We start from the raw sequence: 27,408 nt of genomic DNA on the forward strand, positions 1-27,408 counted from the left end.
CATATCTAAAAAAGTTGTCTCCACTTCTATTAACTCAAAAATTTCAAGTGCTTTTGCTTGTTTTGAGGAAGCTGAAAGTGACCTAAAATTTTCAATATGAAGGATTCAAAATCACAGGGAAGAATATTATTCCCGTTTGAGCAGTCTTGTAAACAGGGTGGACAGGATATTTAGCTGGTGAGATCATGATGCTGGGAAAGTTGAGGGCAGGAGGAGAAGGGGATGACAGAGGATGAGATGGTTGGATGGCATCACTGAGTTGATGGATTTGAGTTTAAGCAAACTCCAGGAGATGGTGATAGAGAGGATAGCCTGGTATGCTGTATCCATGGTGTCACAAAGAGTCAGATATGACTGAGCCACTGAACTAAACTGAAAAACTTAAACAGTAAGTGGAATTCAACAATATTTACATTTGTATTATCTGCCAATATGCAGTGAGTATAGAGTGAAGTATACCTTGTATTTAGATAACAATCTTTTATGTTTTCTGCAGTTTCATTAAAATCAAGAAGATCATATGAAATTCGATTTTTCAAGTCCAAATACTCAAGAATCAGAGGGAATATTATCTCGTTGCTGTGATTTGAGGGGTCACTTGATCTACTGCAGAAAGCATGGTTATTCAACAGATTTGAAAAAACAACTCTACTCTTCTAGAGGGTCAACATATTTGTTATTCCAAATATCCCCTTTTGTTAACCCATAAGACATTTTAACCACAAAGTATGCTTCAGAAAATACAACTTTAATCAGTTTCATAGAGCAATCATGAGAATAATATGATAATGCAGCTTGTATGTGCGACATACCCAGGCTAACTCAGCAGGGACTATTTTCCGCTAAATGTTGGTACCTTCTTGGAAGATGAAAAAGCCTTTGACTGATTTAGAAGTATTTGTATGTCTCATCCCAAGACTGAGATTCAATTTTCTTATGTGCCCCCGCATCTTCTCCATGTCCAATTTCAAATTCTTTTTAATTTTTAAAAATTATTTCTACATAATGTACAAAATGCTCTGCTTGATTATTTATCGACCCAATTAAGTGGCATGAGTCTTTTCATCTTTAATTAAAATAAGATCCATTTAACCTTCTTTGAAATGTCTAGGTCATACTAGTATTGGTGCTCAAATCATCTTCATCTTTATGATCTGAATTCTTAGAAAATATGGTTACAATAGTTACATGTAAAAAATTAAACTAATACTATCTTGATACAAAGCACAATATTTAATCTATGCATTCCACAGACAAAGTCAAATAGATGGATGGTTAATGCTCGCAATCACAATGTAGTGAAGGTGTACACTTAAGCTGCATCAGTTGGAGTGAAACAACAGTGGATGATTCATCAGTGTGAACTTCAAATCATGGTTATAACACAAAGCAGGAAAACAGTGACAGCAACTCCAGACGGTAGATAATCTCTGCTATGCCTTCTTCACGTGAAAAACAGCTTTGCTTCCCATGACTATACTTTGAGGCTGCCATATGGATTTTAAACTTTTACACAAACCTTTGGCATTCATCATCAAAGCCCAAGATGTTTTGTATCCCAGGGACAGAATTCCCAAGATACAGGCGTTTCAGTACTAAAATCATGACAGTGGCAGGCAGTCCAGGACAGTTCACGCTTGTAAGACTGTGATGTCATTCAGTACAAATACTAGCAACGTTTGAAACAAAAAGAATCATCAACCCAACCATCTTCTAAAGACACACTGGATTAATAGATGGAACAGGCTATTTATTTAGAAATGCATCTTGGAAGTCATGACCCACATTCAAAAACGAGTTGAATAAAGAAGATGCCTATCTGAAAACACCACAAAACTGACCAATTGTGCAAAGGTAAAGACATTTAAGGTGATTCAAAACCTATACAACTGATGGCTGGGAGAAAATATGTAGAAGGAATAAAACATGGACCAACCCACCATTCCCCTGGCCCCTGGCCTGCCCTTGCTGTGACTTGTGCTGTTGGAGATTGTTAAATTATTAAGACCTTGGGGCCTCCCCCTATTCTCAAGCACTTCTTATTTATACTAAAGTTTTCTGTTTAAAAAAAAATCTGAAAATGAGTCACTGTTTTTGAGGAGAAAAGAAAAGATATATCCATCTGAATGCTTAATTCCAAAGAATAGCAAAGAGAGATAAGAAAGCCTTCTTCAGTGATCAATACAAAGAAATAGAGGAAAACAACAGAATGGGAAAGACTAGAGGTCTCTTCAAGAAAATTAGAGATACCAAGGGAACATTTCATGCAAAGATGAGCACAATAAAGGACAGAAATGGTATGGACCTCACAGAAGCTGAAGACATTAAGAAGAGTTGGCAAGAATACACAGAAGAACTATACAAAACAGATCTTCATGACCCAGAAAACCAAGATGGTCTGATCACTCACCTAGAGTCAGACAGCCTGGAACACAAAGTCATGTGGGCCTTAGGAAGCATCACTAAGAACAAAGCTAGTGGAGATGATGGAATTCCAGTAGAGCTACTTCAAATCCTAAAAGATGATGCTGTGAAAGTGCTGTACTCAATATGTCAGCAAATTTGAGTGGCCACAGGACTGGAAAAGGTCAGTTTTCATTCCAATCCCAAAGAAAGGTAATACCAAAGAATGTTCAAAATACCACACAATTGCACTCATCTCACATGCTAGCAAAGTAATGCTCAAAATTCTTCAAGTCTAAGCTTCAACAGTATGTGAATCAAGAACTTCCAGGTGTTCAAGCTGTATTTAGAAAAGCCAGCAGAACCAGAGATCAAATCGCAAACATCCGTTGGGTCACTGAAAAAGCAAGAAAGTTCCAGAAAAATATCTACTTCTGCTTTATTGACTACACCAAAACCTTTGACTGTGTGGATCACAACAAACTGTGGAAAATCCTTAAAGAGATGGGAATACTAGACCACCTGACCTGCCTCCTGAGAAATCTGTATGCAGGTCAAGAAGCAATAGTTAGAACTGGACATGGAGCAACAGACTGGTTCCAAATTGGGAAAGGAGTATGTCAAGGCTGTATATTGTCACCCTGTTTATTTAACTTATATGCAGAGTACCTCATGTGAAATGCTGGACTGGATGAAGCCAAGCTGGAATCAAGGTTGCTGAGAGAACTATCAGTAACCTCAGATTCACAGATGACACCACACTTATGGCAGAAAGCAAAGAAGAACTAAAGAGCCTGTTGATAAAAGTGAAAGAGAAGAGTGAAAAAGTTGGCTTAAAACTCAACATTCAAAAAACTAAGATCGTGGCAGCTAGTCCCATCACTTCATGGAAAATATATGTGGAAACAATGGAAACAGTGACAGATTTTATTTTGGGGGACTCCAAAATCACTGCAGATGGTGACTGCAGCCATGAAATTAAAAGATGCTTGCTCCTTGGAAGAAAAGCTATGACCAACCTAGATAGTATATTAAAAAGCAGAGACATTACTTTGCCAAGAAAGGTCCGTCTAATCAAAGCTATTGTTTTTCCAGTAGTCATGTATGGGTGTGAGAGTTGGACTATAAAGAAAGTTGAGAGCCAAAGAATTTATGCTTTCAGATTGTGGTGTTGGGGAATACTCTTGAGAGTCCCTTGGTCTGCAAGGAGATCCAACCAGTCCATCCTAAAGGAAATCAGTCCTGAATATTCACTGAAAGGACTGACGCTGAAGCTGAAGCTCCAATACTTTGGCCACCTGATGTGAAGAACTGACACATTAGAAAAGACCCTGATGCTGGCAAAGGTTGAAGCCAGGAAGAGAAGGGCATGACAGAGGATGTGATGGTTGGATGGCATCACTGATTCGATGGACGTGATTTTGAGCAAGCTCTGGGAGTTGGTGATGGATGGGGAAGCCTGGCATGCTACAGTCCATAGGGTCGCAAGGAGTCAGACAGACTGAAGAACTGAACTGAACTGAACTTGCCTTTACAAATCAAAGCTAAACTCTGAAAGTCTGAACAAAATACTGGAATACTATAAATCCGTAGTCTAATGTATTATCTGTACTACCTAATTTTTAAAATATTTGCTGTCCTTCATAAACAGCACAGCAAGTACCTCTTTTCTTTCTCCACACAGCTAATGCTGTTTGACTCTTTCCAGAATATATATTCACATGAACATGAGCCAGTTATTACTAGTAGGGAAACCTTAGAGGAATGTATGAATATACTTAGCTATGCCCAGTGGAAGCCTCATTTAATCAGAAAAGACTCTTAAGTTGTATCTGGAGCAGCACTGCCCAAAACATAAGCAGAGACACTGTATTAATCAGCTGTACAGATAAATATATCTGAAGAACACTGGAACTAAAAAGTATCAAACTGGGTTCCAAATTATAGATTCCACATATTATTTAATAGGTTTATGTGCAATAAGCACCTTAATAGCTGAAAATCTTACATTTGTTTCCCAAGATTTTTGATCAAGAACTTTAGAAATCTTGAAACACTTCTCTGAAGCAATGTTCTACAAACTACACTTTGGGATGTATGCATGCATGCTAAGTTGCTTCAGTCATGTCTGACTCTTTGTGACGCTATGGACTGTAGCCCACCAGGCTCCTCCGTCCTTAGGATTTTCCAAGTAAGAATACTGGGGTGGGTTGCCATGCCCTCCTCCAGGGGATCTTCCTGACCCAGGAATCGAACCTGCATCTCTTATGCCTCCTGCATTGGCAGGTGGGTTCTTTACCACCAGTGCTACCTGGGAAGCCCACAGTTTGGGATACATGTATATAAATAGAGTAAAATGCTACAATGGGATTCCATCCAAGTTCAACTAAAGCCTCAAGACAATTGAAACCAACCAGACCCACATTCTAAGATGGGGAACCAGAACACCTAGGCAGGACCTGAATGGAGGTATCTAAGAAACGGGTTTGCAACACTTAGCTGATTTCAACTCTCTACATGACCAAGAAAAGATATTGGATGGTGTAGGAGAGCAGTCTGGAAGTGCAAAATGGAGGTTTCTTTAAAGAGAATTTTTAGGTTTGCTTGCAATGCTTCACCTCCATGGATAAAGCTTAGGGGAACTTCTGTCATCTCAAGCAAATGAGAGGCGATCCAGTGGATCAGTTGGGCACCTTGATATGTGTCTCCTGAATTTTCAGGATGAGAATGAACTGATATATGACTTAGGTCTAAAAAATTTAACAAGTGAAAAAAAGACTGGCAGAGGTCGCTTTCTAGATGGCTCAGTAAAAGAGGTCTGTTTGAAGGATGTAGCCATTTCCCACTATGAGTAAGTCAAAGATCTATATTTCCATGGAGGAGATTAGGGCCAAGTGTAAGAAAAAGCTCCCTGCGTTAATCCTGGATCCTGCCCTGCTGGAGGTACAGAAATCTCAAAACAGAGAAGTTCCCAGATGTCCAGGATTTGAAAGAGGAATAACAAGTGAACAGCCTTAGGAGACTGTATTTATTACCATCAAGTGAGAGGACTCCAGCTGTTCATGAAACAGCCTAAGGAGAAGGGCCAGACTACACATCTGTCCATGGAAGAGCAAAGCAGGGCCAGACTGGCAGCAAGTCTGCTGCTGCCTGCTCCTCCTCCTGCCTCTTCCTCCTCGCCCCTTTCTTCACTGAACCTACCTGAGGAGTGGGAACGAGAAGAAGATGAGAGAATAAAGGAAGAAGATGTCCCTCAGCCCACAGAAGAGACATGATCTGTGGATGAATTTCAGTTTTCATTCTTACTCTAGACTTGTGATATTTATAACTGGTGTTCATAACTGGAGTCTTTCATTCATTTATAACTGGAGTCTTGAGTATTTCAAGACGCAGTAAACAGAGGACTTGTTTTCCAAGAGTGAGCAGCAAGTTTGGGGCACCAACTGGGATTTTATTCAGAGGCAGAGGAAGACCTAGTCCTACAGAGTGAATACACAGGGGCGGTTCTAAGAAAAATAATAAAGCTGTGTTGCACCCTAGCATATACCACTAAACTAAGCTAACATTTTTGTTAAAAGTACCAAACATATACATTACCATATGTAAAATAGATAAGTTTGATGCCTGAAGCAGGGCACCCAAAGTTGGTGCTCTGTGATAACCTAGAGGGGTAGGGTGGGGCGGGAGGTGGGAGAGGAGTTCAGGATAGAGGGAACACATGTATACCCATGGCCGATTCATGTTGATGTATGGAAAAAACCATCACAACATTGTAATTACCCTCCAATAAAATATTTTTTTTCAAGTACCAATGGCTTCATATATAGTCCCTGAGGCCCATTCTGTCATTCTGTGTCTCAGAGGCCCACTGCAAGGAGTAGCAACCTACACTCTGTTGCATTTGCATGATATTTCCATGTCCAACTTCTCAACTGACACTCACAACTCTACAAGGTAGCTCGGTAGGTATGAATGTTCCTGTCTTATAGGGGAAAAAACTGAGGATCACATCTGTGACTTGACTTATCTGAAGTCTAAAACTCTAGCACTAGCAGATGCAAGTTTTAGAACTCTTTTCATCCAGACTTCCTGTTCAGTGCTTTTTCCAATACACACGCTATTTTCTTTAAAGGACAGGAGGAGTGGTTACTGGCAAACACTAGAATCCATTTCTCCAATGCGACTGGAAATGACTTTTCAGTGAGTAAAACCAAAATACTTACATCTGTTAGGTTTTCTAGATAGCAACATCAGCTTTAAAATAAAGTCAAGAGCAGTAAAAAGCAGTATGATTCTAGGCAGAGTTGCTTAAAGTCTTTTTCCAAATCCAGGATGGTACTCTAGATAGCTTGATGGATTTTGTTTTTCTTCCTTTAAATATTAATAATTGGGGAGGGATGCTTTTTGATTCAGTTTAGTTGCTTAGTCGTGTCCGACTCTTGATTACTTAAAATACTGTGTCTTCTGTCTTCGAAGCGCAAGGCCAATTATCATTTTTTCTCTTTTCTTTTTTCAACTGGCACAAAACCTAAGAGAAGCCTCGAGGTGCAAATGATCTGTAGTCTATTTAACCTCATGGTTATTTATTTTTATGAGACCTCATTGTTGTTTTTCACCCTAAATTATAGGTACATTCTTTGCTCCACTTCCCACTCTTCTGCAAACCTCCAAATACTGTTCCTATCTATATTTCCAAATAATCTTCAGTACTTTGTCAAATATTCAACATTGCATAGATGGCATGTTGGACCAAGGCAAGTATCTGTAGAGCTGAGTAATTTAACCCAGGGCTGTGAGCTCAATTCTCTCCTAGGGGCAGTGCCACATGTTTTATCAGGATTGCCAAGGGAAAATTCTCAGGTTGCAACATTTCACAAAGACTGAGTCCTTTGGGTTAATGTTGTACTAGTGTTGAAACATCTAGGTTTCTATATTTTTATAGTTTTACTTAACTATTTGTGCCATAATTATAAAATGGGCCATCATCTTGCAAAGACTTAATTAACATCCTCTTTTCTTCTTTTCAATGACCCTCTCCTAATCTTTGTCACTCTACTTTTGCCTTTGTCTCAGTAGGACCTAAATTCTTAAGACTTCTGGTTCCTCCAACATGGAAAAATTCCCTGAGAATTTTTATGTAAACAAACTTTGTTAAGTTGCTGCAATTTAAGGTCGAAATTTCCCCAGCCTTACCAAAAGAACAATTTAAAGTAATAACAACTGCCCCTGGAATAGCAATAATAATCCTTTATAGTTTTAAATTACAGTTTTTACACCACTCTAATTTATGTCAAGCAAAAGAATAAAGTGCTAAACAAATATAAGATTATATTTGTATTGAAGTTGCCCCTTTCTCTAACTGTTAAAAATTCCACTTAAACTTTGAGGTTGGGTATAGACATAGAGGCAGAGAAATGGTTCCCTATTCCCAAGCACAGCTATTAACCCCTTCTTTGCACCTCCCATGTTTCTCCTTATACAACTTTTAACAGCCTATTTCATGACATTGAAGTTATTTTCACACATATCTTCACTAAATGTTCCTTAAAAAGGGAAAGACTCTCCATCTCCATGTCATGGTCCAATTCTTAGGAACTCAGAAAGTGTTGAAGTGAGCTATCCAGAACCCTATAAAGAAAGAGGTCATGTAACCATTATTCCTTCTTAAAAACAAGCTAACTGAGCCTCAAAAAGCTGAAGGGATTTTTCCAAAGTCACAGATCTTGTTAAGAGAAAGAACTTGAATCCAGATACCTGCAGTTCCAGAGTCCATGTACTGATATTACATCCCTGTCTTTGGGAACTCTTTCCACAGAATGATCCCTGAAAGTTCAAAGCAACTTAGCTATGCTCATTTTGTTAATGTAATCCAAAGAATTAAAAAAAAAAAACTTTGTTTTTAAGAAACAAAATTCCACATTTTTTTCAGGGAGAAAAGTTGTTTATGTCAACAAACTAATAAGGAAGAGAAAAGGGGAAAGAAAAAAAAAAGGAAAGAGGAAAGAAAGAAAAGGTAGGAAGGAAGGGAGGGGACAGATGGACAAAAAGCCTGAGCAAAAGCATTCCAAATTAATTTATGTCATCAAACTGAGTTTCAACTTGCCTTTCCAATTTTATTTACCATCACTACCCCCTACTCATTCTGTGCTCCAGTTAATTGGTCTAGTTGTGACAATACTGCTGCTGCTAAGTCGCTTCAGTCGTGTCTGACTGTGTGTGACCCCATAGACAGCAGCCCACCAGGCTTCTCCATCCCTGGGATTCTCCAGGCAAGAACACTGGGGTGGGTTGCCACTTCCTTCTCCGATGCATGAAAGTGAAAAGTGAAAGTGAAGTCGGTCAGTCATGTCTGACTCTTTGCGACCCCATGGACCGCAGCCTACCAGGCTCCTCCGTCCATGGGATTTTCCAGGCAAGAGTACTGGAGTCGGGTGCCTTTGCCTGTCACAATACTAAGGATAAGCAACTAAAAACAAATTGATTCTTATATTGATCTTATATCTTGCAACCTTGCTAAATTCACTTATTACTTCTGGTACCTTTTTAGAGATTCTATTACATGATCATCTGTAAATGAAGAGAGCTTTTTTCCTTCCTTTCCAGTCTAGATTTTTTTTTCTTTCTTGTTTTCTTGCCTTACTCCACCAGCTAAAACCTCTAATACAATGCTGTGTAGACATAGCAAGCATATATTTGTATTTTTTTTTTAAACAACAAAATGATTAAGTATTTTTCAGGCACTGAATAAATTCCACACCAGTTAAAGGTAAGAATCAGTCTCCATCCTAAGGATGTTATGACCTGGTGGAGAAGTTCTCTCTACTGAAAAACAAATAAAGCTCGAAAGATAAGGCCAGAATGGGTGTTGAATAATAAAAGTAACCACAGCAGTAATAGGAGCCTCATTACTTACAGAAGGACTACTATGGCCCAGGCACTGTTGAAAGATCCAGGTATGTATTAATTCACTTGACTCTTCCATCTTATCCCCATTTTATAGGCAGGTAATAAGAGACACAGGAAAATAAGTAATTTATGTCTCCACAGCCAGTGTTCTCTAGAGGACTAAATTGCCTTCAGTTACCATGTCTTCATTAATAGGTACTGAGTGTCCACTCTTTGCTAATTACTATGTCACTTTCAATTAATTTAACTATCACAATTTTCTTGTCTTATAAAGGAACTGAGCTTCAGAGAGTTTAAGTGACCTGTCCAAGGTCACCCAACTAGCACAAGACTCAAACCAAAGTGTCCTGACTCCAGATTCAATACTTTCTTCTACCACTCCCTGATTCCTCTTCAAATAGTTAATGTTTATATAGCACTTTGCAGTTTACAAAAATTGTGATCACAGTTATGCCTTCACTGCCACTTCAAGGAATTGAGATTTTATTCACTAGGCAAAGAAGAACCTTTCTCTGCTTTTGAGGGGAGGGAAAATGAAAGGTAGAAGAGGAATTTGGAAAAGATGAGCATACTACTCTGCTAGATGGGTTTGCCAGGGCACATATGCAAGTACAGGGTTAGGAGGCTCCCACCTCTCAGGACCCTCTACATTCACCTCTGAACCTGTGAGTCCCTCCCTCCAAACTCATTTGCCAGTCGGAAGAAGTCCTGGTTTAAATAATGTGCCTAGAGGGAACTCCCAGAAGAGCAGAGATAATAAAAGTACTTCTTCCTGCATTTAACTTGGGAAGAGTATTTTTGTTAACTGGGAAGAGCACACCAAGGAACCATTATCACTGATACAAGAAGAAAACGGATGGTAGATTTCCTCAGCCACGTCCTGTCAGTGTCAACAATTTAACTAAACATATAATAGTCATAACCTCATCAGTGTTAAATTTTCTAGGTTTCTGGCACATATCTCTTCATCTCCCTCATTAAGTTTATAGAGTGTTCTCTGGTACATTTGCTCAGTATGAAGATTTCAGTTTCAACTGTCACATATTGGAGTCAAACAGGGGAATGATTTTTTCTGCCTTAAGTAGTTAGCAGAACACGAGAGCATATGAAATGGACCAATGCCCACAGCGAGGTGTTTGGCCAGTAACTGCAGATGGGTTTGACCCCATCCATCACAATCCCACCCCGCTCACTAGGGATGGGTCCAAGACAGAGAGACTAACCAAAGCCTGAAATATGAATAGTTACTCTGATTTCAATATCTCCCTTGATTCACACCTTGCATCACTATTCCCCACTTAGGGACTCCCCTCATTCAGAAGTGAAGTCCCAAGGTCCTCATTATTATGCCCGCTTTAGGATGGTTGCTCCAAACAAACTCCCTAAACCCAAATCTATCCTGATCCTCTTGCACTTAACCTAAATTTGACAATCTAGTATTCTGTGCTCAACTATGTCAGATGAAAATGATTGTTAAAAAAAAAAAATTCAGGCAACAACTTAAGTGACAGTAAGCTTGATATGACTTCTTTACCAGGGGCTCCTGTATTTTAAAAACAAGTACACAGAATCAGGTATATTTTAAACTATAGAATAAGTTCAACTGTGGAGAGAAGGTTCTGAACAGCTTCAGGGTAGGACCTTTTCCAGCATCCATTAAAACTGTCCTTTGAGAAACAGCTAACCCTATCGATATACTCAGACCTCAGTTTCCTCTTGTCATTTAGGAATATAATTACTGACCTCATAGCATTATTGTGGGGAATGATCAAGTTGGTTCATAACTGTCATAAACCTCTCAGAAAGCAATACAGTACTATACACAAGTGAGAGGTTTCTAAAGACTTTTGTGCTTTGTCCTTTGTATAGGTAACACACTTGACCTCACTCCATGGAGTCAAAAGAGACTGGAAACCACCTGGGTAATGAATCTATCTTTCAGCTAGACAGGAGTATAACTTGTACCTACACTACTTCTGGGTTCAAAGCCAGATTATCCTATCTCAACTATTATCCTATTTCTCAACTACCCACAAAAATAGAGCCTGTTTCTTGGGTGCCACCTTTAACACTGGCAGCAAACGCCTTCTGGAACCTACTCACAAGGTTGCCATCCCAACAATGATGAACCAAGGCAGTTTGTGGACCAACTCAAGGGCAACAAGATGCTCTTGGTCCTGAAATAATAATAACTGAACCAAGGATGTGATCCATGAAGAAAGATCAAACTTGCTACTGTCTTACTTTGAATTAGAGCTCCATTCCCAACCATAACAAACCTATGTATTTTTATCCAAAATGGATCCTCACAGACCTACAACTAACTGCTGCTGTCTTTTAACCAAGACATCAGTAGTAGTAGTTGTTCAGTTGCTCAGTTGTGTCCAACTCTTTGTGACCCCATGGACTGAAGCATGCCAGGGTTCCCTGTCCTTCACCATTTCCCAAAGTTTGCTCAAACTCATGTCCATTGAGTCGGTGACGCCATCCAACCATTTGATCCTCTGTCAGACATCATTGTACCATCTAAACCTTCTTTCACTACTTTTCATTCCCAGGTTCCTTAGTGTATTAGAAGTCTATCTGTTTATCTATGAAAGTAGTAAGTTCTAGGTTTTGGGGGACCTTACATTATGGGAAAATGATCTCAAAATTTCTGATCAAAGTGTCACAGAAGGATCTAAAGAATATCCTGGGACATTCTCTTTGTTTACAAGACAAGGAATTGAAGCCTGAGCTTAAAGTTACATGCTGGAGTTGCAAGGCAGATATGAAATGCAGACCCAGGTCTAATGCAAATGTCCACTCTACCGTTTGGCATCCTTCCCCTCTGCTGCCCATGCCATTAGCACTAATGGAACCACTCGTCCTATCACTGTTCCCTAGAAGTTAATGAAGGTCTTACATACCCACTAACCTTTTAAACTTCTACTTTCCCTTTCATGGGTCTTCTCATATTTCCTCCTCTGATTCCTGGTCAGTGCTGGGAACTGATGGACATGTCCTCAACAGTTTTGCAATGACCAATGGAATGGATGAATACGTGACTGCACAAGTCCTTATCACCAGCACTGCTGTGGTCTGTTAGCTGGGATGCCAATGATTTCTCTCATAAAATACAACCACCATGACTGTAGGGGAATGAGGGTGTGGAGGACAACTTCTACAGCTAGCAAGCTCCACAGGTCGTTTGCCACATGTTCTGTGGCCCATGGCTTCCCCAGTGGCTCAGACCATAAAGAATGTGCCTGCAATGCAGGAGACCCATGTTCAATCCCTGGGTTTGGAAGATCCCCTGGAGAAGGAAATGGCAACCCACTCCAGTATTCCTGCCTGGAGAATTCTATGGACAGAGGAGCCTAGCAGGCCACAGTCCATGGGATCGCAAAGAGTTGGACACAACTAAGCAACGAACACACTGTGGCCCATGGTCACATGAGCCAGTGTGCAGGAACTGAAAGAGGCAAAATGAGACCTCACCCTGGGGACGGGAGGAATGCTGCCCCTAGCCAACCTTCTCTGTGGTGGGAGGTTGATGACAGATGCAGAGCACACAACTCTGGCTGGATGCCAAACATCTGGACTCAAAATCAAGCAACCATGTAATTCCAATCAAAGAAAATCTAATCAACAAATATTTCCAGTGCCTACTACGTGCATCTAGACTGTTGTGGTTAAAATGAAAGACATTTAAGTCCTACTCAAGCCCCAAATTCCATTGTTCTCTGTTCCAGATGCCTGATATGTATTAATCAAACATTCATGTTTTGAATCAAGTACCTGTTGGTATATGTTGATGTGCAGGCAAAACCAAAAGTTTACAATTATTTCTCATCCCCTTTAGTGGTACCCTTGTACCACTAAAGCTCCTTAGATGGAGGCTGAGAAGAGTTTGCCCCAAACCCCCTACCATTTCTTGGACTTCTATGCCTTGCTGCCTACTGCTCCATCAGAATGCAGCAGGGCTAGGAAGGCCATGCTTCCTCCCACTTTTCCAGGGAGATATTCAGGTGAGAACACCACCAGAGGCAATATCTTTCTGAAATCAGTGTTCAGTTGCCTCTAGGCTCACACACACTCAACGCCATGAGGGAACCCTGTGCATAATTTGGCATCTGTAGTGCTCTAAGAACAAAGGATATAATATCCCTTTGTTTCTGGACATCCTAAAGTGACAATGACATCTTGGTTGACAATTATGATTCCATATTCTTTTGTAAATCAAGTTATTTCTGAAAGAACTTAAAAGAGGTGAATGAACATTCAGTGGCTTTATATCTGGCATTTCTCCCATGAGGACTGCCAGAGCTTTTACTGATAATCTCACCAAGCATTGTGGTCATGAAATGAACCACGTCTAGGGATTTGCTTCCAGCTTGCTTTAGGCCTTTCACTGTTCTCACTCTTCAATAAGAAGAAATAGCTACTGAGGTAAAGTTGGGAGTGCCTCTCTATATGTGATGGTGGTCTCTGATTTGTCAAAGTCCCCTAGCTGTTGTCAGGCAGGCTCTGCACACACTTAAATAATGGCATGACTGTGCTTGTCTTTCCTGTTTCCACAATGGCCTCTAAGTTTCTCAAAGTCAACTGAGGTCTCACACCTCAGGACACCGAGCACAAGGATGTGCACAATAATCATGATATGATGTTTATAGACAGGGAAATAGCGGACCACTAAGGCCAGACTTACTTGTAACCTTCCTACAGGAGATGGAGGTGGGAAACTCTGGAAATTTGGGTCTCCACACTCTAGGTGTTGTGGCTACCTCCTCAGAAGTGTGAAATAGAGGACCCTCTGGTCATTTACATTTTACACCTCTGCTGCCCACCATAGAGGGAGGTTTCTGCAGCCAGTCTGCTCAGGGAGCCACTGGGCTTCCTCACTGTCCATGCTCAGCTAGTCAAGGGAAAGAACATTAAGGGTGCTTTCCTCACAGGCCTGAACAATATAGAAGAAAGTTGAAAAGTTCCGTATATCTGTGGGGGCAATGCTGTTCTAGACAGTGCTTTGGATGATTTCAAATAAGCCATCCTGCTGAGTAGATGTACCTACAGCCAGAGTGTGCTGAGTAGAGCCTATGCCAGATTTTGATCCTGCTGCCTTGCTCCCTTGGTTTACAGAAAGCCTGTAGTACTTTCTCATCCTTAAACTCAGGACCTAGATCAGGTTTTGAATGATCTATCCCTTGTACTCTGAGTCCCACTCTGATGTCCCTAACTCTACAAAATCCCTTTGGTTCTATTCAAGAAGAAAGTTCGCAAGACAGATTTCTCAAAAACAAAAGTTTTAAATCAAAAGTCTCAGCTCCTTTTATACACTCTCAACCCCACCCCCAGCACAGTGATAACCTTACTGGGAAAAGAGCCTGTAAGAGGTGGGGAGGGTATCCATACCTCCCCATCTCCTTCTACATCCTGCCAATACTCTGTACTCTCAACCTTGTTCTATCTTTCTCATTTGACTCTATTTCACTAGCTCTCCACCAAACTTCTTTGTTACCAACTTGATGCATGTACCCAGAATGAAGGGACAGAAATTCCAAAGTCACCACTTATCCCCTCCCAATGCCAACTCCCTTATGGAATTTTGTGACCCAAAGATGACCCTGGCCTACATACTGGATTTTTTTTTTTTTTTAACCGTAAAAGAACTATTTCTGCAAAGAATTTTGAAGTTGTCATTTTCATTTTAAAAATAAGATGATAAAACACACACACACACACAAGCCATTATTTGTAAAATGACTGCAGATGATGAAGAGGAATGCATATCAATACATACATATGCATACAGATGAGTGAGTGAGCACATGTGTATGTATGTATCTACACTTGGGGGCCAGAATGAGCCTCTCAGATGAAGAGAGTGACTGAATACTAAGGAAAATGACAGGAATCAAGAGTGTTTTCAAATTTCTTCTAGTTTTTCCTTCCACCAGTCCCTCCAAATTTAAAAAAAAAAGTTTTTGTGGGAATTCCATTTAAATTTGATATCTAAATGAGCTTCAAAGCAGTCACATGGGTGGCAGAAATGCAGGGGTTACAAGGCAGGGTCTCACTGTGGTATGAGAATGATTGCTAGCTAGAAAGGGAGATTTTCTAGTTCTCTTCTGGTATTGCTTAGCTAAATAAACTCTGACACCTCTGCGCCTCAATGCTTGATATCTTAGATTCTTTCCAGGGCTTACTAGTGTTCTGTGGTTATATTATTTAAAAATTATGTGGATATTTGGAATAATGATTACCATGTCTATGACGACCACCACTGCCACCACCATTGTCATCCTGACTTCTCTTCTTTCTAGACCTATCTGCAATTGCATAGTTATATCTGTACCTTAAGTGAACAAATAGGAGATTTCCTCATTTTGCAAGGAAGACTACAGACAGAATTTTCAGTGACTTTTACCACTATATCTGGGTAGTGCCAAGTTCAGACTTCATGAGAGCCCAAGAGCCCAGTGCAACACTATCTCAAATGCTAATGATGGAAGACCCTTCTAACTGGGTTTCCAAAGCAGCAGTCAAAGGGAATAATGGAAATTCCAAGAAAATTTGATCTTCAGAGAGCGTGGACTCTGCTTATGATCATGAGTTTAGGCCAGGTTCAGACTTTTCAAATGCTATTCCAAGTACTCCCTAACCCAGTAATTGGGGGCTACTCAAACGCTAACTCAGTGTCCCTTCCTGTCACAATCAGCATTCATGCAATTCTTTACACTGTAAACAGCTTATGAAGGTGGACATGTCATTCCTGCACTACACAAAAAAATTAGACTCAGCTCTTCAACCCAAAGATATCTTGGGTAAGTTCATCTTCTTCTATTTTTTTTAAAATATAGAATGCTTCAAGAATTTGCACATCATCCTTGGGTAAAAGCCATGATAATCTTTTCTATGTCATTCCAATTTTACTATAGGTATTGTTGAAGCGAGCATGGGAAGGTCTTTCTGAGACATGGAATGGTAAGTGGTAAAAATCACAGGTTTTGGAATCACACAGACCAACATTAACTTTAAAAATCTCCATTAAGAGAAGGTAGCATCTGAGAATTACCCGCGTGTGTTCTGTGTAGGGATTATTCATCCCTTACCTCATCAGATACAGTTGTTGGCACAAAGCGTGCACTCAATAAATATTTATTGAACTAAATTATCTATCCTCATATTGAACAAATTTACTTTCACTTAAAGGGGACTCCACAATCTCTTGGCAACCTGATCCTATGTTCCTTGCAGTTTCTTTAAGGATGAGTTCTGGGTTTGGGATATTGATGTCTTTGTCCCACCTCATCCATAACGTCTTCCCTGACAACTCTAGTCTACCTACTCTCCTTTTTCTGACTCCCTGTTGTACTTATTCCAGGTTCCAGTCACTTTGGCACACATGTGATATCTTATCTTGCCATGGAAAATGTGTTTCATAAACACATCATCCTTCCCAGGAGCCTATAAGTTCCTCGAGGGCAAAGGCCATATTTGGTATTTATTTTGCACGTCCCATGGTACACAATGCAATACAGAGCCCATAGCAGACTCTGAAAAAGGACCATTAAATTGAGTGAATTTTAAGGACAGTTCTCCATTGCCAGTGAAGACTTTCTTTCAGAGAAGTACTGAAAGGCAGGGTTGGCTATATTCATAGTTCATTTCACCAAGCTAAGCCCATAAGTCTCTATAGTTGATGTGCTAGTTAGGAAACAAAGGGTCAAAAAGCAGCTGCTTACTTTCAACAAAGAAGAGATTGTATTTCAGCTGTGGATTGCAGGATTTCGTGTGTCAGTCACTCTTGACTCTTGGCCAAACCCTTTGGTGTTATCAGGAATAAAAAGCAACCCAGAGATATGTCAAATATCAATTTCCAATTACTTTCTTGCAAAACATTTCTGCCACTTGGGAAAACTCCCAAGGGATCTGTTGCCCCTTATCAACTTAGATTGGGTTTATCTTTCACTCAAACAGGTAACACTCGGCAATGGCAATGCCCTGTTTAGCCTCAATATTACAGTGTCCTCCTCTGACACTCAGGTTCTCTTGCGAAGTCTTCAATATTGGCTTACTCTGTCATCGGAGACCTGGCCCCAGTATGGAAGGCCTGATATTATACCCTGAACCATATGTGTCGGGGTAGAATGGGGATAATGCCAATCACTATAGTGAGCTATTGTCACTTAGGTTTCCCAAGACTTAATTTGCATTGAGACACTGAATGCAGGAACAAAGCCTCATGCAGGTTTTGTGTGTCTTCAGCTCTAGCCAAGCTGGGAAGAATCAAGAGAGTCTCTAAAAGTCTTCATTTTGATACTCAAAACACAGAACAGCATTTCTACCCTCTCCGTCACAGAAGACAGGCCACAAACTAATTGAAAAAATCTTTGGTACTAGGGATGTTAAAACTAAAGATCTGCACAAAACCAGAAATCACATGTCCCCTTTATTACAAAGTAATGGAACAGAATTTGGAAAAACCAGGAAACATCTCTGGGTCCATAAATCAGCCCAGTTAGAGGGAAACGCAAATGGCCAGCACCTGGAATGAGCCTTGGTCTGGAGCGGGAGAGCAGCCTAAAGCCCTGAACTGCGGGGCCAAGGCTCCAGACTGTGCACTGTGATTAATGACTTGAGTGAAAGGTCTCAGTTGAAGCTGAACAATTAACTTGTTCTCTCCACATTGCAGATCTCTCTACAGCATAACTATGTCTTCCCTGATTGTTCCTATTTACCAAAACACAAGCCAGTCTGGGAAGCTTCGAACATGTCATCATCAGACTGTTTCTGACAATCGGGAGAGCCCTGGTGTTTGTCAGGACTACTTTTGTCAAATCATCTGTTTCGACTCTGCATGCAAGCCTCAACCTTTCAGTTCCTTTTCAAGTTTAAGAACCATCCAAATGAGGCAATGGCATTGGCCTCGATCCGTCAGGAAAAAAAAAAAAAAAAGTCCAGAGCTCGGAGGATTGCAAATGGACAGCATATGGCCTGGCTTGTTTCTGGTCACTCCCCAAAAAGTTCTTAGGGAATTGAATGTCCATGAGATTAATGGTTCCCTCCTGTCTTGCCTTTATCCTCTGGAATAGGTTTCTCTAATCTCTTTCAGATCCTCTAAAGCATTTACATTAAACCAATCACTCCTCCTGAATCTACGACAGAGATTCTGATAAGACCTGTTAGAACCAAGGAAGTCTCCAAACCTTTCCCCGTTTCTCCTAGAGTAAATCTGTAGATGGGAAGGAAAAGCAGGTGACCCCAGAATCTGATTCTGAATGTGTTAGTACAAGTACCTAAGAGGGATACCCCCACAGAATCCAGTTTCCTCTTTGACCTTCCAAAACCACTTCATTTGTGAGAAAAGGGTCTACAAAAAGTGCACGTGCCCCCCACAAGGTAGAATTGGAATAGTACTGAGTGTGTTGCCTAACAACATCCACCCCATGGACCTGCCACGGGGCTGACCTTTCACTTCCCCTTTAGCCAATTCCATTTCCTTCAGTGAAGGCACCCTGTCTCCAGAAGACATCAAAAACAATAACACTAATAACAGAAGTGTCATCAGCCACAATAATAGCATACATGTATATAGCACTTACAATGGGCCAGAAACTCTTTAAAATAGTCTGTTTATATCAACTCACTTGGTCCTCACAACAACCTTACTAATGTAGGTATTACTATTATACCTATATTACAGAGAGGGAGATACAGAGTATCTTGCCCAAGGTCACAAAACCGTTAAGTGGTAAAGTGAGGATTCAAACACTGGTCTCATTCTTAAAACTGTCCTATAGTGCAGCTACGTTCTTGAGAGGTATGGTCCCCAGGTACCACTGGAGATGAGGTTAGCGAAGCATCCTTCTAGCATAACACACCTGAGCAGTCAGGCCTCGTGAGTCCTGTTTCTGCTACTCGGTGAGTAACCTCCGAAGAGTTCGGAGTCTCTGAGCCCTTGTTGGTCTCATCTGTGAAACTGGCATGGGCAAAGAGCTGCCGTGTAGGGTTTTAGTGAGACTGGTGAGATAATGCTATACAGGACCTAGCACAATACCTAAACATGGCAGCTGAATAAAATGGAAGCTATAGAAATGCTTATCACTAATCAGACCAGCTCATACTGATAAAGAAGCTGGAGAAGATGAGACAGAAATAATCACAGCTTGGAATGTGAATATGAAATGCAGGTCAAAGTGGTAACCCCAAAGAGACTAGAATACTAAAAAGTACTGATGAGGAATATCTACCTTCTTGGCCTGACTCAATTTATGCAGCCTCTGGTTTGGTTTATTCCCATGAATGAAAAAATTCTAATTTTAAAATACAAACAACATTAAGAAGGAAGGAACAGATGTCCAGACTGGGATAATTAGAATAGTCTCCCTGAAATCCCTAGTCCAAAGGAAGAGCAAGGCCTTCTGCATGGCCCGTGTGGCTGCCCCAGAGTCAAGCTTGGAGCTGCATCCTTCATTCCACATTTGCTACATGTTCTTGCCGACCCCTGACACATCACATTCTTTGCATCAATAAGGACTGGTGCCAGAACACACTAAATTGCCTTTGACTACATTTAACTGATCTAGTATTTTTTTATGATTCTTTCTTGTTGCACCATTTTTCACTTTTGACTTTACAATTCTCTGCTGACTTTAAATAAAGCTTTTGCCAGACTACCCAAGGTGGTTTTTAATAGAGATTTAGGGGCTAGGTTGTGTTGTGGTTTGGATTCAGATTCTCCTGCAGCAATAAGGGGAAATTAACTAGGTGGTTTCATCTCAAGTGCCCATTTATACTCAGAATGGACAGACAGCTTATCTTCTTCCAAGCTTGTAATCATGACACTACAAAGTGATACTCAAGAAAGAAAAAAATTAGGTAGCAATAGCTTCCACACCACAAAACCACTACACAGTGTCCCTGTAAACCCAGATGACTGGAATAATATACAGGCAGCAGTGGGATCACTTGCTGAGTGACAGGGAGGAATCTGACCACATTGTGTCCTCTGCCAAAGATGATGCTTGTTCTCCTTAAGATGGGGAACTCAAATGACCCTGTAGGAGTTACACGAGCCTGCCTCCTGACACTGCTCCCTCCTCCGTGCTATCCCTGGTACCCATTGCCTTCTGCCCAGATGAAACACTGGAAGCCAGCAGGCCTTCAGTCACTGAGAAAGCTGACATGACTGGCAAAGACACCAAGTCAGATATGAAGTCAGTCCCCCAAACTAACATTTGTTTTTTAGAGAAGAATTACCTTGAGTTAATCACCTCTTGAAAATATAAAATTGATAGTAAGAGTTTGCTTTTGTCTCATTATTCATTATTATCCAATGCCTGCTCCATTACAAATGAAGGGAAAAAAAATATGTTAAGTATTGAGAACAACAACTTTAAAATATGTGTGTACTCCTCACCAAGTTTAGAGATAAATAAATCTCTTGGGTTGTTTTTGTGTTTTCCTCTACCTACCACTGATGGTAAATGCAACTGAATTTGAGTTTTTCATTCCAGTAGTTTTCTTCAGAGCTTTGCCACTTCTGTAAGGACTCTTAAAATAGTGCTTTAATTTGCATTTTTGAACTTTATATAATTACACTACACCATATCATTCAGTGAGTTTTTTTCCTCCCAATTTTGTGCATTCATCCATGCTGAATATTACTCAACTTTACTTAATGAACCATTTGGGCTGTTTCCAGTTTTCTTGTCTGGTTTTTGTTTTGTTTTCCTACTACAGAAAATGCTATGCATATAGTTCACATTGATTTGAACAGGTACAGTAGCTTTTCCTAGGTTAGAACTTGGGGAGTAGAATTGTTGGAGCTTAAGAGTTTGCATATATTCAAATTCACCAGATAATGACAAATTGTTTTGCAAAGTAGACACACTGACTCACACTCCCACAAAAATAACTTGAGTTTCTGTTGCTCTACAACTTTACAGCAGTTGGCATTACCAGGCTGTTTAAATTTTGCTGAGCCAGTGAATACAAAATGTATCTTACAGCTTTAATTTACATTTCCAAATTTAATTTTTTATAATCATTAAGCAATTTTTGGACAGTTTGAAAATTCTTTGTTCAAAATAACCATGAAATGCAGCGTTTGTAAAGGACAGTTGAGATACTATGGCTACAGAGAAAGACACTGTGTACACAGATACAGAGGAGTCAATACCTCTCTGTCTATATCTGTCGTTCACACTTAAGGCTACAGTCCATGGGCCAAATCTGTCCTGTCACTTACTTTAGTAAACACAGTTTTACTGGGACACAGCCATGCCTGTTTCCTGACATATTGCCTACAAATACTTCCACTCTACAATGGCAGACAAAGCTGAGTAGTTACGGCAAAGACCATCCAGCCTCCAAAGCCTAAAACACTTACCACAGCAAAAGTTTGACAACCCGTATCTCAGAGCATCTCTACCTGCAGGCACAGACACCTTTGACACCAGATACATTCCCCTGAATCTGTTCCTCCCAAATGCCCTTTCTCAGAAATGGCTTCAGCTTCCACAAAACTACTCAGGCCAAAAACCTGGGAGTCATGTCACATTTTTCCCTCTCACTCACCACTTAGGAATAGCTAGTGGATACCGCTCACGTGCTCAACTTTCTCAACATCATTTCTGTGAAGACCTCTTCTCTACATCCATGGCCAGTTCTTTGCTCAAGCCTTACAATGACTTAGGCCACCCTCCATCTCATGACCAACCCCTTTGTGCGCCTCAGTTTCATAGCACTTGTATACTTCATTGCATTTTGTCTGCTGTCTCCACCTAAACTAAGTTCCTTAAAAAAAAATAAAAGGGGGGGTACCCTTGTCATTTCTGTACACAGTACAGTGCCTTGCACAGCAAATCCTTCATAATAATTGAATCTCCTACAGGCTTCTTAGTCCTCAGAAACCACTGAGGGCCTGACAAGAGAAGGTACTTGTGACTGCCATAACCCTAGTCAGCAGGGTTTGGAAACAGTCCCTGCTCTCTTAAATCTCATGGCTGAGAGGACCTGTGAAAAGAGACTCCTTGTCAGTATCATTTAACGTAGTGGTCCTCCAATTGCTGTTTACAGAAGAGTCATCAGAGCTCATGAATAATAACGGAAGCCACAGTGTCACCCCAGGCTCACTGAATCAGAATCCCCGAAACATGTTCAAACATCTTTACCTTATGGACATTCCCTAGGAGGTTCTTACATAGGCTTGAGAGGAACACATCTAATAAGGAAGGCTTCCTGAAAACACTCCCTCAGCTCTACCCCATCCAACCACATTGTATGTAAAGGATAGCTAACACTATATGGGACTCCCCAAACCCTTTTATTTGTGTATTGGAGCTTCCCTAAGCTTCTCCACTCCTTCACTCTCCTCCACTAGCTCAGAAGAAGCCTGATTTGAGGGGATAATTAATCGTATCCTTTTCTCAGGACTGAATGCTGGTTTTCATTGAATGGGCTGCATTCCAGGTTAATGATAAGGTCCACTCCCTACATGGAGCATTTTTACTGCTCAACACATCTAAAATCAAGACTCTCTTGTTAAATCCTGGTACCACTCCCTTTTATGTACCATCCCTCCTAGTACCTGCCTGCAGGAAGAGGCATGCAAACATTTGTACCATGTATATAAGAATGCTTATTTTAATTTTTACTGCTCTCTTCATTTCCAACATATTACAGATCATTTAATATGTAAAAACAAATGTTAATAGGAGGGTTAGACTAACGACAATACCAATAAGATGCTGTTAGTATTTATTAGAGGTTTTTCTTATTAGGCTTAATTTTTTTCCTAAATTGCATATGACCCATTATCATTATGCTTGGTGGATAATATAACAAAACAAAATTACCAGTCCATTTTACTCAAGGAGAAAGTATAAGGTTCCTTGGGTTTTATAACACCAAGCATAGCACAAATTTAAGGAATTTTTCCAGTGCTGCACTTGGTGATTTTTAGGAGTCTATTTCCCCCAGAGGCATGTAAGTACTAAAATTGCATTGGATTGCGTTTTGCTCTCAGCGGGTGAGAAAGTGCATAGTCAATGGGTTATTTGCCATTCTTTATTTCCATTTTATGCAGTCACACAGAGGTATCTCTCAGGTGGTTGTTGAAGTTTACTAGACACTCAGGAGCCATCTCCTGCTTACTCTAAATGGCATTTATAATCTCTAACCAAATGGGTCATCTATGAAGCCATTGGTGCAGTACACTTAAACTCTGCTTGCATTAGGGCAGGTTACAGAGATCAGATCTTTCGCTATGAGAATTCAACAGAGGGAAAATTGCATCACATATCTAAACAATATTTATAGAACTGCAAACAGCAAAACAAGGTCTAACACAAGTGCTGGAAATGACAGAACATAGCATACATGAAATCAGTATATAGGGGATAAAGACCTTCAGAATACACAGGTCCATAGTAACAAAGGGGCTACAAAAAAATCACTCCAGTGATTGTGTTGAACCTTTCTTTATCTGTATTAAAAGCACTACATTCTGTAAATGCAGTATTGCTCAGCTTTCTTTCAACTGGATATCTCCAATTAACCATCATTTTCATGCTTCACTACTACTCTGATAATTGATGCTCATCACAGGATGTCTGAAATACTGAAAAAATCAGAAGTGCTTTCCTGAACCATGAAGACACAGATTAAAATGTATTCAGTGTGGTTATTCTGTTAAGTGCATCTTACTGGGGGGAAGCATGGAACGGAAGAAAGAATATAGGCTTCAGGGGCAGACCTGGTTTAGATTTCATGAAGGACACTTATTAACACTGGGACCTTTGGTAAACTACACAGTATCTCTGTAAGCTTCAATTTCTTCATATATAAAATGGGAATAATATCCAGCTTTAGGAGACATTCCCATCATTAAATGAGACCACAAACACATGGAAAATACCAACACAGTCCCTGGCTTTAAAGAAATCACTCAATTGGAGCTCTTAATGTAGATATTTCCCTTCCCATTCTCAGTAATCAGTAAGCTACGCAAGATGCATGGACCTCTTTACTTTTTTCTATACATCTCTCTGTCTGAATATTTAATTCATATGAACAGCTCATTCTCCAAAAGTGGCAAGAGTACAGACAGTATAGATGGATTCCCAACACTGGATTACTTACATTTGAGTAAAAGCAACATTTTCAAAGAAACTATTTATCACTGGCCTTGGGGAAATAAAATTTCAGTCTCCAAAATGCTAACAAATTACTCAAAGCTTCCATCTTCTTTGGATCCTTTATTATTTTAATTTTTATTATTACTACTTTTAAAATTATTTTATTTCATTATTTTACATGAGTAAATACTAGCACATTCTAATAAAAATTCAGATACTGAAAAAGCTAGTTTTTTAGTCCTTCTACTCTTTTGCATTCTAATTTGGATCACCCCCTGATTGTTGAAATAACTATTGTCTAAGTTTTTATGTCCATCCTTCCAAAACTACTTCTATGCATTTATACACATGTATGTCCTTGAGTATACATATGCATGATTTTGTGCTTTTAAATATATAAATTTTGTCACAGTATACAAATATTTTGTACTCATATTGATTTTTGCTCAACTTTTAAAAATATTTTCATAATGTTCAATATCATGATTTACCTTACATTAACCATTCCATTCTTAATGGGAACATCAGAAAGTAGAAACTAAAAAAAAAAAAAAAAAAAAAGCCAGTGACTTCTGTATACTAGCATTGTGCTGTACTTAGTTGCTTAGTCATGTCTGACTCTTTTGTGACATTATGCATTGCATCCCGCCAAGCTCCTCTGTCCATGGGGATTCTCCAGGTAAGAACACTGAAGTGGGTTGCCATGCCCTCCTCCAGGGAATCTTCCCAACCCAGGGATCGAACCTGGGTCTCCCACATTGCAGGTGGATTCTTTACTATCTGAGCCACTAGGAAAGCCCAAGAATACTGGAGTGGGTAAGCTGTCCCTTCTCCAGGAGATCTTCCCACCCAAGAATCTAACTGGGGTCTCCTGCATTGCAGATCGATTCTTTACCAGTTGAGCTACCAGGGAAGCCCATATTAGCATTATATCTTATTTTATCACTGAATTCTCTCATTAGTCCTTCAGTCGGTTCACTTGTGTTTCCAACTGTTAAAGCAAATAAAAGTGAAAGTGAAGTCACTCAGTTGTGTCCGACTCTTTGCAACCCCATAGACTGTAGTCTACCAGGTTCCTCCGTCCATGGGATTTTCCATGCAATAGTACTGGAGTGGGTTGCCATTTCCTCATCTATAAACATGACAGTTTTGGCTTATGCTTTCCATTCTCATGCTTATTGTTTCTTTCTCTTGTTCAATTGCATTGGTTACTATTTCCAGTAAAATATTAAATAATAGTGGTGATCACAGATATCTTATCCTTACTTTAATGGGAATACCTCTTATGTTTACCTATTAAGTTTGATGTTGCCTTTTGGACCGAGATAGATGCAATTTATTATCTTTAGGAAATATATGTCTATTTTTGTATCCTTTTCACCTTATAAAATTATGGCTTTCCTCTTTAAATCTATTAAAAAGATAAAATAAATGAATGGATATCCTAATATTGAAACTTCAATGCATACTTAGAATATATCTTAATTGATCACAATATTTTACTCTTCTGTTTATGTGGCTGGATTTTTTTATAATTATTTTATTTAGGCTTTTTTGCATCCATTTTCATAACCCAGATGAATAGCAATTATTTTTCTCTGTAATTCTTATCAATTCTTCTATAAAGATTTTATTCTCTTTATAAAAATAATTTGGAAGTACTTATTTATCTATGCTCTGGAACAGTTTAAATAGACTTATAATCATCACTGTGGTGCGTAGGAGCCAGCTTGCACTGACTCACAAGAACAGATTGTGTATATTTCTTCAAAGTCCACATTAAGTAACATCACATATGCAGCTTAAAATCAGTCATGGTGGAAATATTCATGCCACAGAAACGCACTCTACACACACGGGGGCATACCTCAATGGCCTAGTGATTTTCCCCACTTTCTTCAATTTAACCCTGAATTTTGCAATAAGGAGCTCATGATCTGAGCCACAGTCAGCTCCAGGTCTTGTTTTTGCTGACTGAATAGAGCTTCTCCATTTTCAGCTGCAAAGAGTATAATCTATCTGATTTCAGTATTGACCATCTAGTGATGCCCATGTGATCTCTTGTGTTTTTGGAAGCGGGTGTTTGCTATGACCAGTGCATTCTCTAGGCAAAACTCTGGTGGACTTTTCCCTGCTTCATTTTGTACTCCAAGGGCAAACTTACCTGTTACTCCAGGTATTTCTTGACTTTCTACTTTTGCATTCCAATCCTCTATGATGAAAAAGGACATCTTTCTTTCTTTGTTTCTATTTTGTGTGTGTGTGTGTGTGTGTTAGTTCTAGAAGGTCTTATAGGTCTTCACAGAACTGATGAACTTCAGCTTCTTCAGCATTAGGGGTTGTGGCATAGAATTAGATTACTGTGACAGGGAATGGTTTGCCTCGGAAATGAACCTAGATCATTCTGTTGTTTTCAAGAATGCACTCAAGTACTGCGTTGTGGACTCTTTTGCTGACTGTGAGGGCTGCTCCATTTCTTCTAAATGATTCTTGCCCATAGTAGTAGATATAATGGTCATCTGAATTAAATTTGCCCAGTCCCATTCATTTTAGCTCACAGATTCCTAAAAAGTCAATGTTCACTCTTGCCATCTCCTGCCTGACCACATCCAATTTACCTTGATTTATGGATGTAACACTCCAGGTTCCTATGTAATATTGTTCTTTAAAGCACTGGACTTAAATTTCACCACTAGAAACATCCACAACTGAATGTCATTTCTGCTTTGGCCCAGTCTCTTCATTCTTTCTGAAACTATTTCTTTACTCTTCCCCAGTAGCATATTGGACATGTACTGACCAAAGGGGCTCATTTTTTGGTATCATGTATTTTTGTCTTTTCATACTGTTCATGGGGTTCTCAAGGCAAGAATAGTGGCGTGGTTTTATATTCCCTTCTCCAGTTGACCACATGTTGTCAGCAAGTTTGGAAAACTCAGCAGTGGCCACAGGACTGGAAAAAGTCAATTTTTAT

The 27,408-nt window shown here is 39.8% G+C and overlaps 1 protein-coding gene and 1 non-coding gene across 4 annotated transcripts in view; both read right to left on the reverse strand.

Annotated features, from left to right (window-relative positions):
• Positions 1-27,408, reverse strand: part of LRMDA (leucine rich melanocyte differentiation associated) — a 1,119,641-nt gene that overhangs the window by 169,333 nt on the left and 922,900 nt on the right. The window lies entirely within an intron of this gene.
• On the reverse strand, positions 16,142-16,246 carry LOC122446899. The gene has a single exon (XR_006271053.1). It is a non-coding gene; the product is annotated as a U6 spliceosomal RNA (small nuclear RNA).

The sequence above is a fragment of the Cervus canadensis genome, chromosome 8 (assembly GCF_019320065.1).
Source record: "Cervus canadensis isolate Bull #8, Minnesota chromosome 8, ASM1932006v1, whole genome shotgun sequence".
In the NCBI taxonomy this organism is placed as follows: domain Eukaryota; kingdom Metazoa; phylum Chordata; class Mammalia; order Artiodactyla; family Cervidae; genus Cervus; species Cervus canadensis.